Source organism: Pristis pectinata, chromosome 17 (assembly GCF_009764475.1).
Source record: "Pristis pectinata isolate sPriPec2 chromosome 17, sPriPec2.1.pri, whole genome shotgun sequence".
Classification (NCBI taxonomy): Eukaryota; Metazoa; Chordata; class Chondrichthyes; order Rhinopristiformes; family Pristidae; genus Pristis; species Pristis pectinata.
Genome location: NC_067421.1, coordinates 23,807,751 through 23,820,254, shown reverse-complemented (window position 1 = coordinate 23,820,254; position 12,504 = coordinate 23,807,751). Strand labels below are relative to the sequence as shown.

At 38.8% G+C, this 12,504-nt stretch overlaps 1 protein-coding gene across 7 annotated transcripts in view; it reads right to left on the bottom strand.

Annotated features, from left to right (window-relative positions):
• Positions 1 to 12,054, bottom strand: part of clip1a (CAP-GLY domain containing linker protein 1a) — a 125,720-nt gene extending 113,666 nt beyond the window's left edge. For 2 of the 7 annotated variants that reach the window (XM_052031871.1, XM_052031872.1), the window contains exon 1: positions 11,768 to 12,045. The gene's annotated coding sequence lies outside the window, so the exon portion shown is untranslated. Of the gene's footprint in view, positions 1 to 11,767 lie in introns of all 7 variants that reach the window. The other 5 variants (XM_052031873.1, XM_052031874.1, XM_052031877.1 and 2 more) reach the window with 4 other exon arrangements.
• Positions 12,055 to 12,504: the final 450 nt, after the last annotated feature.

The following is a 12,504-nucleotide window of genomic DNA, read 5'->3' as shown; positions in this document are numbered from 1 at the left end:
GACAAGGAACTATCTTGACAGAACCCTAGGCATGAACATGAACACTGAATGCTAGAGGAGAAGTAACAATATCAATATCAAGCAGTATCTGACTTTGGCTATAAACAGCCCTGCTGAAATAACTAGTGGGAGGGGTCTATGCCAGTCAAAGAGAAAATGCTTGAATGGTGTAATCATATTTGGCATACCAGAGGTAATCTTCACAATCTCAGGATATCAGAAAAATTCCTCAAGATAGTACATAGAGTCAAACTATTTTCAGCTGCATTCCAAATGACCTCAACTCCAATACTTGCTTGATACCAAAGCTTGTCGAAGGATCCAGACAGCATCCAGGCTTGGATTAGAAGTGGCACAACATCAGTAACACATAATGGCCATGTAATGAACGGTTCCAAAATACAGAAAAGTGTTAACTTGACCTTTAACAGTGCAACTAATGCCACATACAATAACAATCTGGCTGACCACACTGACCAAACAATGTAGCCAGAAAAACACACTGGCTACAAGTATTGTGCTTGTACAGAAATGTGCCAAAATATTCAGGTGTAGCGGCCCGTACTCATGGAACTTGAACCGTCATCGGCGGCCGCGGGCGGACGCACGGGATCACGTCGTAGACTAACTGCGGTGCGGGCCTTCTGACAGGAACCTTACGTCACGCCTGCCAGAGGGGCTTTCGGGTACTTTTTGCGCATGCGTTTTGCTTGCTACAGTAAAGTGTGCTCCGGCTCAGCCTCCACGTCTCTGAATTTTCCTTTCAGCAACGCGCCGCGTTCGGCTACACAGTCACCTTTGTGAATGCAACTGCACTAATGAGACAGATCCACATCAATCACAATAGTAATTCACCTGATCCATGTGCTTCCAATGCCAGCACATTTACTTTCAAATCGTACACACCTGTAATTTTGACAAATGCCAACTTCTCTTCATCACTCATCAACCTCAAGCTCATTATCTAATCCAGCCTGAATAGAAACTTTGGCAATTCACGATGGCCCATCAATTACCTTCTTATGGAAACTAAAACTGGACTATTATTACTTTTCCAGCTTCCCAAACATTCCAACTAAAATCTTTTTAAAAAAGTTGGCAGCCATTTACATTAAAATGGTTGGTGATATTTTTTAACTGAAGGTAAATTTGAAATTAGAAATGTAAGCATTTATTGGGTAAAAATGGAAATCTTGTCAAAAAAACACAAAAGCTCTAACAGGCCACTTTCAAATCTTTTTACCAAATATATGCCGAGGGAGGAGATTGCTGAGCCTCTGGCGATGATCTTTGCATCATCAATGGAGAAGGGAGAGGTTCCGGAGGATTGGAGGGTTGTGGATGTTGTTCCTTTATTCAAGAAAGGGAGTAGAGATAGCCCAGGAAATTATAGACCAGTGAGTCTTACTTCAGTGGTTGGTAAATTGATGGAGAAGATCCTGAGAGGCATGATTTATGAACATTTGGAGAGGTATAATATGATTAGAAATAGTCAGCATGGCTTTGTCAAGGGCAGGTCCTGCCTTACGAGCCTGATTGAATTTTTTGAGGATGTGACTAAACACATTGATGAAGGGAGAGCAGTAGGTGTAGTGTATATGGATTTCAGCAAGGCATTTGATAAGGTACCCCATGCAAAGCTGATTGAGAAAGCCAGGAGGCATAGGATCCAAGGGGACATTGCTTTGTGGATCCAGAACTGGCTTGCCCACAGAAGGCAAAGAGTGGTTGTTGACAGGTCATATTCTGCATGGAGGTCGGTGACCAGTGGTGTACCTCAGGGATCTGTTTTGGGACCCTTTCTCTTCATGATTTTTATAAATGACCTGGATGAGGAAGTGGAGGGATGGGTTAGTAAGTTTGCTGATGACACAAAGGTTGGAGGTGTTGTGGATAGCGTGGAGGGCTGTCAGAGGTTACAGCAGGACATAGATAGCATGCAAAACTGGGCTGAGAAGTGGCAGATGGAGTTCAACCCAGATAAGTTTGAAGTGGTTCATTTTGGTAGGTCAAATATGATGACAGAATATTGTATTAATGGTAAGACTCTTGGCAGTGTGGAGGATCAGAGGGATCTTGGGGTCCGGGTCCATAGGACGCTCAAAGCAGCTGCACAGGTTGACTCTGTGGTGAAGAAGGCGTACGATGGATTGTCCTTCATCAATCGTGGAATTGAATTTAGAAGTCGAGAGGTAATGTTGCAGCTATATAGGACCCTGGTCAGACCCCACTTGGAGTACTGTGCTCAGTTCTGGTCACCTCACTACAGGAAGGATGTGGAAGCCACAGAAAGGGTGCAGAAGAGATTTACAAGGATGTTGCCTGGATTGGGGAGCATGCCTTATGAATATAGGTTGAGTGAACTCTGTCTTTTCTCCTTGGAGTGACGGAGGATGAGAGGTGACGTGATAGAGGTATATAAGATGATAAGAGGCATTGATCATGTGGACAGTCAGATGCTTTTTCCCAGGGCTGAAATGGTTGCCACAAGAGGCCACAGGTTTAAGGTGCTGGAGAGTAGGTACAGAGGAGATGTCAGGGGTAATTTTTTTTTTAATCAGAGCGTGGTGAGTGCGTGGAATGGGCTGCTGGCAACGGTGGTGGAGACGGATATGATAGGGTCTTTTAAGAGACTTTTGGATAGGTACACAGAGCCTGGAAAAATAGAGGGCTATGGGTAAGCCTAGTAATTTCTACTGTAGGGACATGTTCGGCACAACTTTGTGGGCTGAAGGGCCTGCATTGTGCTGTAGGTTTTCTATGTTTCTATATAATCACTGTCCATATCTACTTCTATATATTTTGTTAGGCCACATCTAGTAACTGCAATACATTTCTTATCCTTCACAAAAGAGCAAAGTGTATAACATCTGTTTTATTTAAGGCAAATAACTTATTTACTTAAGATTGGTGTCTAAATAAATATAAAGACACATTAATGATATTTTTCTGTTAATAATATTTGTCAGTTGCAATGTACACAAGGGAAAAGAAAATTAATGATTTGGAACAATTTGCCATACCTGCCCATTTGTTTTAATTGACCATTAATGTGCGACTTAAGATAGATATCCTTCTTAAAAAAGACAAATCGGCACATTTTATTGCCTTTAATTTTTAGTTGCTATCCTTTCTTGTTTTGAAAGACTGGACCCATCTGAATCTTCTCAGTTGACCCCCCTTTCACATTAAGGCTTAAAACAGATATTGAAATCTGAAACTGTCCTGGTTTAGAGGTTCTTATTACCACAATAGATTAAAGCAGACTCAGCACAAAATGAAAGTGGGGAAGTAATTATACATCTCCCAAAATATGAAATTCCTTATCAGCAATGTATTATACCTTAAGCTATAAAATGATCTCATTATTCCCAGATATTTTGCAATGTTAGTGTGCTCACCATCTCTGACTTTTTTTTCCCTAATGTGAGAACTCACTGCCTCAGGCTGCGAGGAGATCAAAGATTTGGTCTTCAGATCTGGTGCAAATACAACCCCACTGATTTAGAAAATTATCTGATTTCAGTCCTTTCCTTCTGTGGATTACTGCAAATATAGCGGTTAATTAAATGGTTTCTTAATGATCCAGTGGATCAGTAGATTATACTGAATCAAAGTCATTGGTTGGGTGTGCATGGGATTACCCGATTCCTATTCAAGGCTCAATTCAACAAAATGACCATAAACCAGAGATTATCTAAAAAAAAGTTGATACCAAATTGATGCTAACTCCCCTTAATTTGCTCACACTTCTCAAGATCTCAGTCACTCCTCTCCAAATTTAAATGCAAACAGCTACAAAATAACTGAACTAAACTGAAAAATCTATAATTTTTGTTTTCCTTTCCTCCTCCGCTTCACTTAAATAATGGAATGACTTTTGCATTTTCCAATCCAAAAAACAAAATTCCTAAATTTAGAACACGTTGAAAAATGGTATCTAATACGTATGCAATAATATTCAAATATTCTTTTAATATTTGAGTATTTTTAATACACAGGCATAGGAACCACAAGAATCTGTAGATTTAGACAAATATTTTAGTTTTCCTTGTTCCACTGACTTTTTGTCAATTTGCTTTGCTATGTAAACAGATACAAAACATTCATTTAACAATCTCCAGGACTTGGTCTTTAATGCATTGACATCCTTTTATAGTCCCACCTGTGTGTCTCTGTATAATATCTTACAAGAAAATGTGTTAATCTCTTTTAATTTTCTTCAGAAATTTGAGTTTCATCACTTCCTCTGTATTGTTTTGAGGAATTTTATAGACTATTAGATTTCCTTTGATCTTCCAAAAAACTTTTTCTTTCATTACTGTGGCAATGGTTACTTAGCTGTATGAGTAGCACTTTTGTCCTTTAGGTTTATGTATTTATTTTGCATTGTACCAAAAGCTTCTTTTAATCTCTCCTAGAGTTTGTAGTTTTCCTATCAATAATTCGCCACTGCTCAGTTTTCCTGATTCTGAACTTTTAGTATTCTTTCTTACAAGTTAATAAATTTATTACACATACTACTTGATTGTTGTTTCTCCAAACCTATATTTAAATTAAAATTGCCTTTCAAAAAGGGGCTAAATTTATCAATAAAATTCAAATAAACAATCACGCTAATCACAGAGCATGATGGGAGTTTTCTCATGGATTTTGAATGGGAAAGCTTATGTGTATCTTTGACTTTCAGATAACCATTTATAGTTCCGTAGAGGGTGGAAAGAGTATGGAATTTTCTCTTTCTAATAATGAGTTTATTGCTAACTGTGTAATACCTGTGTTTACAAATGAAGTGTTGTGCATGTAGCAGGATCTTTTTATATACAACCTTTTCACAATGTTTAACTGTATTGGAATTTACTAGTACAGCTGCTAACTCAAGGTAAATCCATAAAAAACTAAATACTCAACAAGTCAGGCAGCATCTTTGGAGAGAGAAACAGTTAACATTTCAGATAGGTGACCTATATTCAGTTGTGATGAATTGTCATTCTTTGACTGCCCTTCCCCTTTCTGTATTCCTGCTATAACAATACATTTCTAACAAAATAAAACATGAAAGCTATCCACCTGCAAAGAGCCCCACCACACTTATTGCATCAGGACTGAAATTGCCTTGGGCAGTGTTTCAGTTGTGATGCATTGTGGCGAGGCTCTCATGTTTTATAACAAATGATAATTTCTTTAAAATAAATTGAGTTTTCATTCAATCGTGTAGCAAATGAATAGAACCTGCCAGATAGAATCTTGGTTTACATAGGGTTCTCAAGTTATAAAATGTACGAAAGCTGGCACAACATTAATTTTTAATTCCTTAGTAAAAAGGTAAGTTGTGATGGATTTCTTATGATACACAGTCTTCACTGTACCAGTAACTGGAGAGCTATAAATTAAACAGGTGCTGTGTTCATAAAAGCGTAAAGCCACGTGAAAACATCCACCTTTCAGATTAATGATTCAGAAGGCAAGTCAAGAACCTCAGATGGGGCGTACCTGTAGTTGAATATTATGCTGCTTTCTTGTGGACAATGATCTGTTCATAAGATCTTGATGAAGGCAGTCTGGATTTAAGTATGTATTAAAACCTGTTAGAATTGACATATCTCCTGTTCAGAGGACAAAATGTCATTTTTAAAACTATCATTAACTTATGAAAATTAGGGGTGTTTAAAATTGACTGCATTTTACTAATATGATAATCCTTTCATTTTTAGAAATATAAACTGGTGATGATTGTCATACACCCATTAACATAATCCCTTGGTTAAACAGAATGTGCTTTTGCTTATTAACTAGCATTTTAAAATATTGTCTTAAATAAATTCTATTTTTATGCTGCACTTCAAGTATTGCTGTGGCATCCTTTTAGAAACCAACTTGATGTCATTTGTGCATGACACACCCTATGATATAATTTTCTGTGTCAATTTAAAATTTAGTTCACACCTCACCTACAGGCATTTGGATGAGGTAATGTAGAAACACACCTAAACATAAGTTACTAATAGGAAAAAGGATTAAATTGGAGTAAAGTACACAGCACCCCTTTCAGAAAACTTCAAATTAAACAAGATTTCATGTGGTTTGGTTAATAAATATGCAACTCTCCATAAACTCAACTTTGTTCAGTAGGAGAGTAAAAGTATCAGCCAATTACAAATATGCAGATGGTGCTTTGCAAGACATGTTGGGTCTCATTGAATTTGGATCATAAATTAAAAAAAGACAAATGTATGCAACCAGATGACGGCAATTCCCTTTCTGCTGGCTAAAGAGTTGCAAAAGAGTATACAGAAGCTATCAATTGTAAAAGTTAATATAAGCCACAGAAGTTGATTATGGAAATAAAGTAGCAACAGTAAATACACATGGATGGATGGTGAGGAAACTTTGCACAGGATAGATTTGTTTATGCTACAGTTAGAAGGGACTTGATTGAAGCACACACAAACCTGAAGGCTCTTGACAGGGTGGATGTGGAAAGAATGTTTCCTTTTTTTTTAGGAGAATGTATTACTAGGGGCCTCTGTTTAAAAGGGCTACCAATTTAAAATAGAGATGAGGCAATTTCCACCCTCTGCCCCTCAGAGTATTGAGAGCCTTTGGAACTTTTCCTTAAAGAATGATGATAGCAGAGTGTTTGAATAGTTATTTGATAACTAAATGAAATGTCACAGGTAGTCAAAAATTGAAATTATAATCAGATCAGATGTGGTTTTATTGAATGGCACAACGGGCTAGAGGGGCTGAGTAACCAACTCCTGCTCTTTACTCATGTGATCTTAGAATTGTGGCTGAAGACCTTTTACATCTACCCAAGCAGGTTGATGTATCGGGATTAACATTTCATCCAATGGGGAAAATTTCCAACAACACATCAATCTAGATTATATGCTTAAATCCTTTCATCTGCTCATCCTAGCTGATGCTACAATGCAGTAAATAAGTTTCCTTTATGTGCATATACATCTTTGATTTCCAAAAAACAAAGATGTGTATGCAAATATATGGAGATTATGAGCTGGTGCTGTATGTTTCTATAATACATTAATGAACTATATTTACCATAATGAGGTTATATAGGCTTCCTTGGCTGAATTCATAACAGGAACTTTGGTCATCTAGTGGTGATTTGTTCTAATCTTGCCAAAATGCTTATCGCTGCTACATTTTTTCTTTACTTTTGGAATCTGGACTTCAATGCCAAAGCCAACATTTATTGCCCAGTCTTAAATGCCGTGGAGAATATAGTGGTGAGCCACCTTTTTAAATGCTGCAGTCCTTTTTTTTTGCAGATACTTCCACAGTGCTGTTGGTTAGGGAGATCAAACGATAAGGAATGGTTGTCAATACATCTCCAAATCTGAATGGTGCACAGCATAGAGAGGAACTGCAGGTGCTGGTGCACAGGCACTCACTATCCTTGTCCCTCTTGGGAGCTGCTGAGAGAGTAAATGGGCGAGTGACTGGAATGTGTTTTGTAGACAATACACACTACAAGCACAGTGTGCCAATAGTGGAGGGAATGAATATTCAGTTGGAGTGCCAATTAAGTGGGTTGCTTTGTCCTGATGGTACTGAGCATCTTGAGCTGTTGACACTGCACTGATTTAGGGAAGTAAGGAGTATTCCATCACACCCCCAATTTGTGCCTAGTACATGTGGAAAGGACTTTGGGTTTCAAGAAGTGAATCACTCACCACAGAATACCTAGCCTCCAATCCAACCCGCTCTTATATTTATGTGTCTGATCCAATTGAGTTTCTGGTCAATGCCACCCAATGATATTGATATTGGGGGGGGGGGGGGGGGGGGGGATAGAGGGGAACCAATAACGGTAACAACATTGAATGGCTAAGGGTAGGTAGTTAGATTCTCTCCTGCTGAAGTTGGTCATTGCCAGGCACTTTAGTGGCAGGAATGTTACTTTTCACACATCAGGCCATGTCTGAAGAAGAATGGTGATCAGTAACCATACTTAATGATCATGTCCCAGAGCATACCACTCTTCTTCTGCTCCATTGTTGCACAAGGCTTGATTACTATTACGACACTGAAGAGCTTATAATGAGTTGAAAACAAAAACCCATTCACAGTACAATATCTTTTCTAAAGATATACTTCACATTCCTCAGTCGAATTATATTGTGCATCAGATTGTTAATGGAAGTTATCGGCGGGTAATTTTAATTAAGCTACACTCACGACTACAGCCGAAATATAATGTGACATGGATAACACTCATTAAGCTATGTTGCAATCAATCCTGGGCCTTACATCATATTTAAAGACAGTTTTGTTTACTACTTGTGACAAGTAATGGTATGGTATAATCTCTATAAAGGATCCTAGTTAGTTTTTGCAAAATTGGTTTGGAAAGCAGGACATTTCATTACATTTGATTTAGACAAGTGCTTAAATTATTTTCCAAAGAAACTATACTGGCATTTAAAATAATCTGTAATACTATTACATGTTTGAGAACAAGCAATAGAGAGGAGTATACATGCAATTGCATTACATCACACTTTTATTTCCTTTTCTAATTACCCATGCAGTTTTCAATGTCAAATAATGTTCATCTCACTCTTCTACCTATCCAAAGTCCTTTGTCTTCAGTTATAATCAAAGAAAATTACAGCACAATACACAATATTTAACCCACAGTACCCGTGATGGTTCACTGAAAGAGAAATGGTGCTTTATCCTGCAACTCTGCTTCTGGTTTATAATCTTCAAGCTCTTCAGGTATCAATCCAACTCTCTTTCAAATTATTCAAATCAGTTACCACCACTTTCCACTTACAGTTCTTCAGATCCTTACAACCCTTAAATTTCTCCTGGTAGATTTTTTCACCCATGTGCATGATGTCTGGTTACTGACCCACTCTCCAGATGGATAGATTTTCTCGATCTATTGCAGGAAAACATCTTCATCTTTAAAACCTCTAGAAGTTCAACTTCTGTTTCAAAGAGAAAAGTCCTAACTTTTCCAACTTTCCTCATACACAAAGTTCATTGTGTTATTGTATCATTGTTAAGTTTCCCTGTTCCTTTGAGTTTTTTTTAATGAAGTGTGGTATCCAGAAGAGTACATAATAATTCATCTGAAGCCAAACCAGAGACTTACAAAGATCAACGTGATCTCTTTACTTCTATTTATAAATCCAAGTAGTCCATATGCTTTTTTAATCAACTTTCCTGCAACCTTTTAAGGATTTGTATAAATGGGAACTGAAGTCTCTGTGCTCATCTACAGTTATTACGTTGTGCCAATGTACTTTCTTTCTTCATTTCTCCACTCATTTCACTATCCAGTCCATCTCATTCCGAAGTCTTAATTATTTGCATCACAATAATTACATTTCCAACCACTGGCACAATCTGCAAACTTTATATGGTATGTTCCTACATCCAAAGTTAGGTCATTTATAAAAATTAAAAATATTTGTGATGGCTAATCTGACCCTTGGTGAACACCAATACACAGCGTCTCCCAATCAAAAAAAACTTCCATTCACTTGTACCCTCAGGTTCCTGCCAATGGGTCAATTCTGCTCTCATACTGCTACTTCCATGATCGAGTCATTTTGTTAAATTCTTTTCCAACATTCATTTATACAGTATGTCCTGGACTACCTTCAATCAGCTTTCTTCTTTATCTCAGAGTGCTGCGGCTGGTAGAGCTTCTGGCCCTCAGCTCCAGCAACTTGACCTTCTGTGCTGGGTGTGTGGAGTTTGCATGCTCTATCACCAAGTGGGTTTCCTCCAGATACTCCAGTTTCCTCCATATCCCAAAGGCATGGAGGTTATTAAGTTAATAATCACAAAGTAGTTCCAAAGTAATCAAAATCTAGTTTCCTTAAGGAAATACATTGTTAAAAAGTCAAGACCATCTCCTATAAATCCACAATAATTATCTTGTATATCATAACCTTTTCATTGTCACATATTCTGAGTCTCCACTTGAAGCAAAATCATTGGTCTGTGGTTTCATCTCATTCCCATGAACTTTTTTCTTTAAGACTGGTGTTAATTCCTGTACAATCCTTTGTCATCAGTCCCATTTTAAATAATTCTCTAAAAGCTGCAAACTAAATATGTGACTGATTTCAGGTGTTCCTTCTTCAAATATCCTTATGCAAAGTCCACTTGGGCTGTAGTGCTGTCTTCCTTTAATTTTCTTTGCCTATCAGTGGTCATTTAAATATTCTTTTACTATACATCATCAGCATTAGTTCTCAACTTTCTTACCCTTCATCCACATGCCCACTTAATGCAGGATTTTCATCTTATTAACACCCAAGCCAAAGAGTTCCATCTCAGTTATAATTTTTTTCTTATGAAAGGCTTTCGTTTGGAAACAATAACTATTTTCTTTAAACAAGCACTATCTGATCTGAGTATTTTCACCATTTCCTGTATTTTCTTTACACAGTTACTCATTTGGATGCTTTCCTACACTTCTAACCTTCTGAGAAGAGAAGGTGGCCTTTTATTCATCCTTTTTTTAAAATATCTTCCTCGAACATGGAGGAAGGCAGTATAAATTAAAGACCCGTTTTACTGGTCTCCCTCAAAAGGAACTGTCATTTCTAGTTTGGCAGATTCTTTGCATACACCCACCAATTCAGGAATTTCATAAGAATCCAATTCTCTGTTCTTACTGCAAGAGTTTTTCTTTAAGTCCCATTTTTGAAGCTTAAGGTTGACAAAAACAATCATATTTTGATGGTAAAGTCATTTAAAAAATTTGAGACTTTGCTTCAGAAAATAATCCTGATAATTGTATGGAATCCAATTAACTCACACAAGTGGATCCTCGAAAAAAATACATTAACCGGTTAGTAATAGACTTCTACGGGATATTTTTAAAATTATGGTAACTAACTGAAAGAAATCCAAAACTAGATACAAACAGGCTGGCTGGTTAAAAGCCCAATAGATCACATGGACCACATGCTTGAAATTCTTAATCCATTTACTTTCCATATTATGGGATCTCAAAAGTGAAATCGATGCAAATAATACTTTTAAAAAAGTTCAAAAGAACTAAACTGTTTCAGAAGAACGTAGAAATTTAGGGGACAGAAGTAGGTCGTTCTGTCTAAAGTGTTCGGCCTTTTGTGATTCAGATGGTGTAAAGTAATTGCTTTTTCTGTGGCTATGGTTCTGCCACACAGTCTATAGTGGATTCAAAATGTAACAACTATACTCTGAACTTCGAAAGCTCTAAAGGAAAAAGTGCGGGAGCAGAACCTGCCAGAAACCGAAGTCAGACTGCGTGTGTGTGTGTGTGTGTGTGTGTGTGTGTGTGAGGTGGCACATCCCGGGTCATCTGACAAGCACAGCAGTTAAAAATAAAAATTGTAGACTTGTAAAAACAAACTCTATCGGAAGAATCAAATATCTACAAGTAACTGGAGGAAGCTGAAGTGACTGTGAAGGCGAGGATGGGGCGGTTTGGCGTTTCACAGATGGTACTGGGCGCCTGGGTTTCGAGGGAGGGGGTGGGGGAAGAGAGCCGCTTCGTCCATCATTTCGCTCTCACTTTTTACTCGAAAATTAAGACAATAACCGCGTTACTCCGCTCCCAACATCAGGTGCCATCGACATTGTGACTTTCCAGTCACGACCCCTTCTGAAAGGCCTCAACAGTGAGACGAGGCCCAGCGTCGTTCCCCGCGGATCCAATCCCCGAGCACACGCCGCCTCCCCAGCCCGTGACTCGCCGCGCTCTGCGCCCGGAGCTCGGGATAAAACTTACCTCGGGCTGCGGTAACTTCGTCCCCGGCGCCCGTCCCGAAACCAAACAGAACCCAGCCCAGTCCGACTGAACCGAATGACCTGACGTCAGAGCCCGCCTCCCACCGGGCGGCAACGAAGTCAGAGGCAGCCTGAGGGAGAGGCGGGTGAGCGGGAAGGGCCGGCAGACTCAGCCTGCGGTAGCGGGCGGACTCCAGATAAGGGGAGATCAACACCAGCCTCGGCTGGGCCTTCAATACCAGGAGAGGGTGGTGCATGTGCACAGGTATCGCCTGTGATAATACTGGGAGGACGCTTTGGGCGCTTTTTTATTGTCTATCGTTTAAATAAATCTGGGCACTTGACGGACACTCTGCTTCGAATGTAGGGCAGTTCGCAGATGTAAGGAATCTGCATGACAGAAACCATTGAAAATGAGAAATTCTCTGTAGATGCTGGAAATCTAAAATAAAAATAAAAAATGCTGGAAATACTCAGCAGGTCAGACAGAATCTGTGGGAAGAGGAAAAGAGTTGGAGTTACTGGTGGAGAGCACATTGCCACAATCCCATTCCAGTAACTCATTCTGATTCACTTCCATCGGCAGAGTACTGTAGAGGGAGCTTCACTCTGTATCCACACTTATTTTATTTTAATGGTTCATTTGCATATTTACATCAGTTCCATCAGAATATTTACAAAATGCTCCAATTAAAACTCATACTTTTCCAGGATGCACTCCAGTCTTATGACACCCAT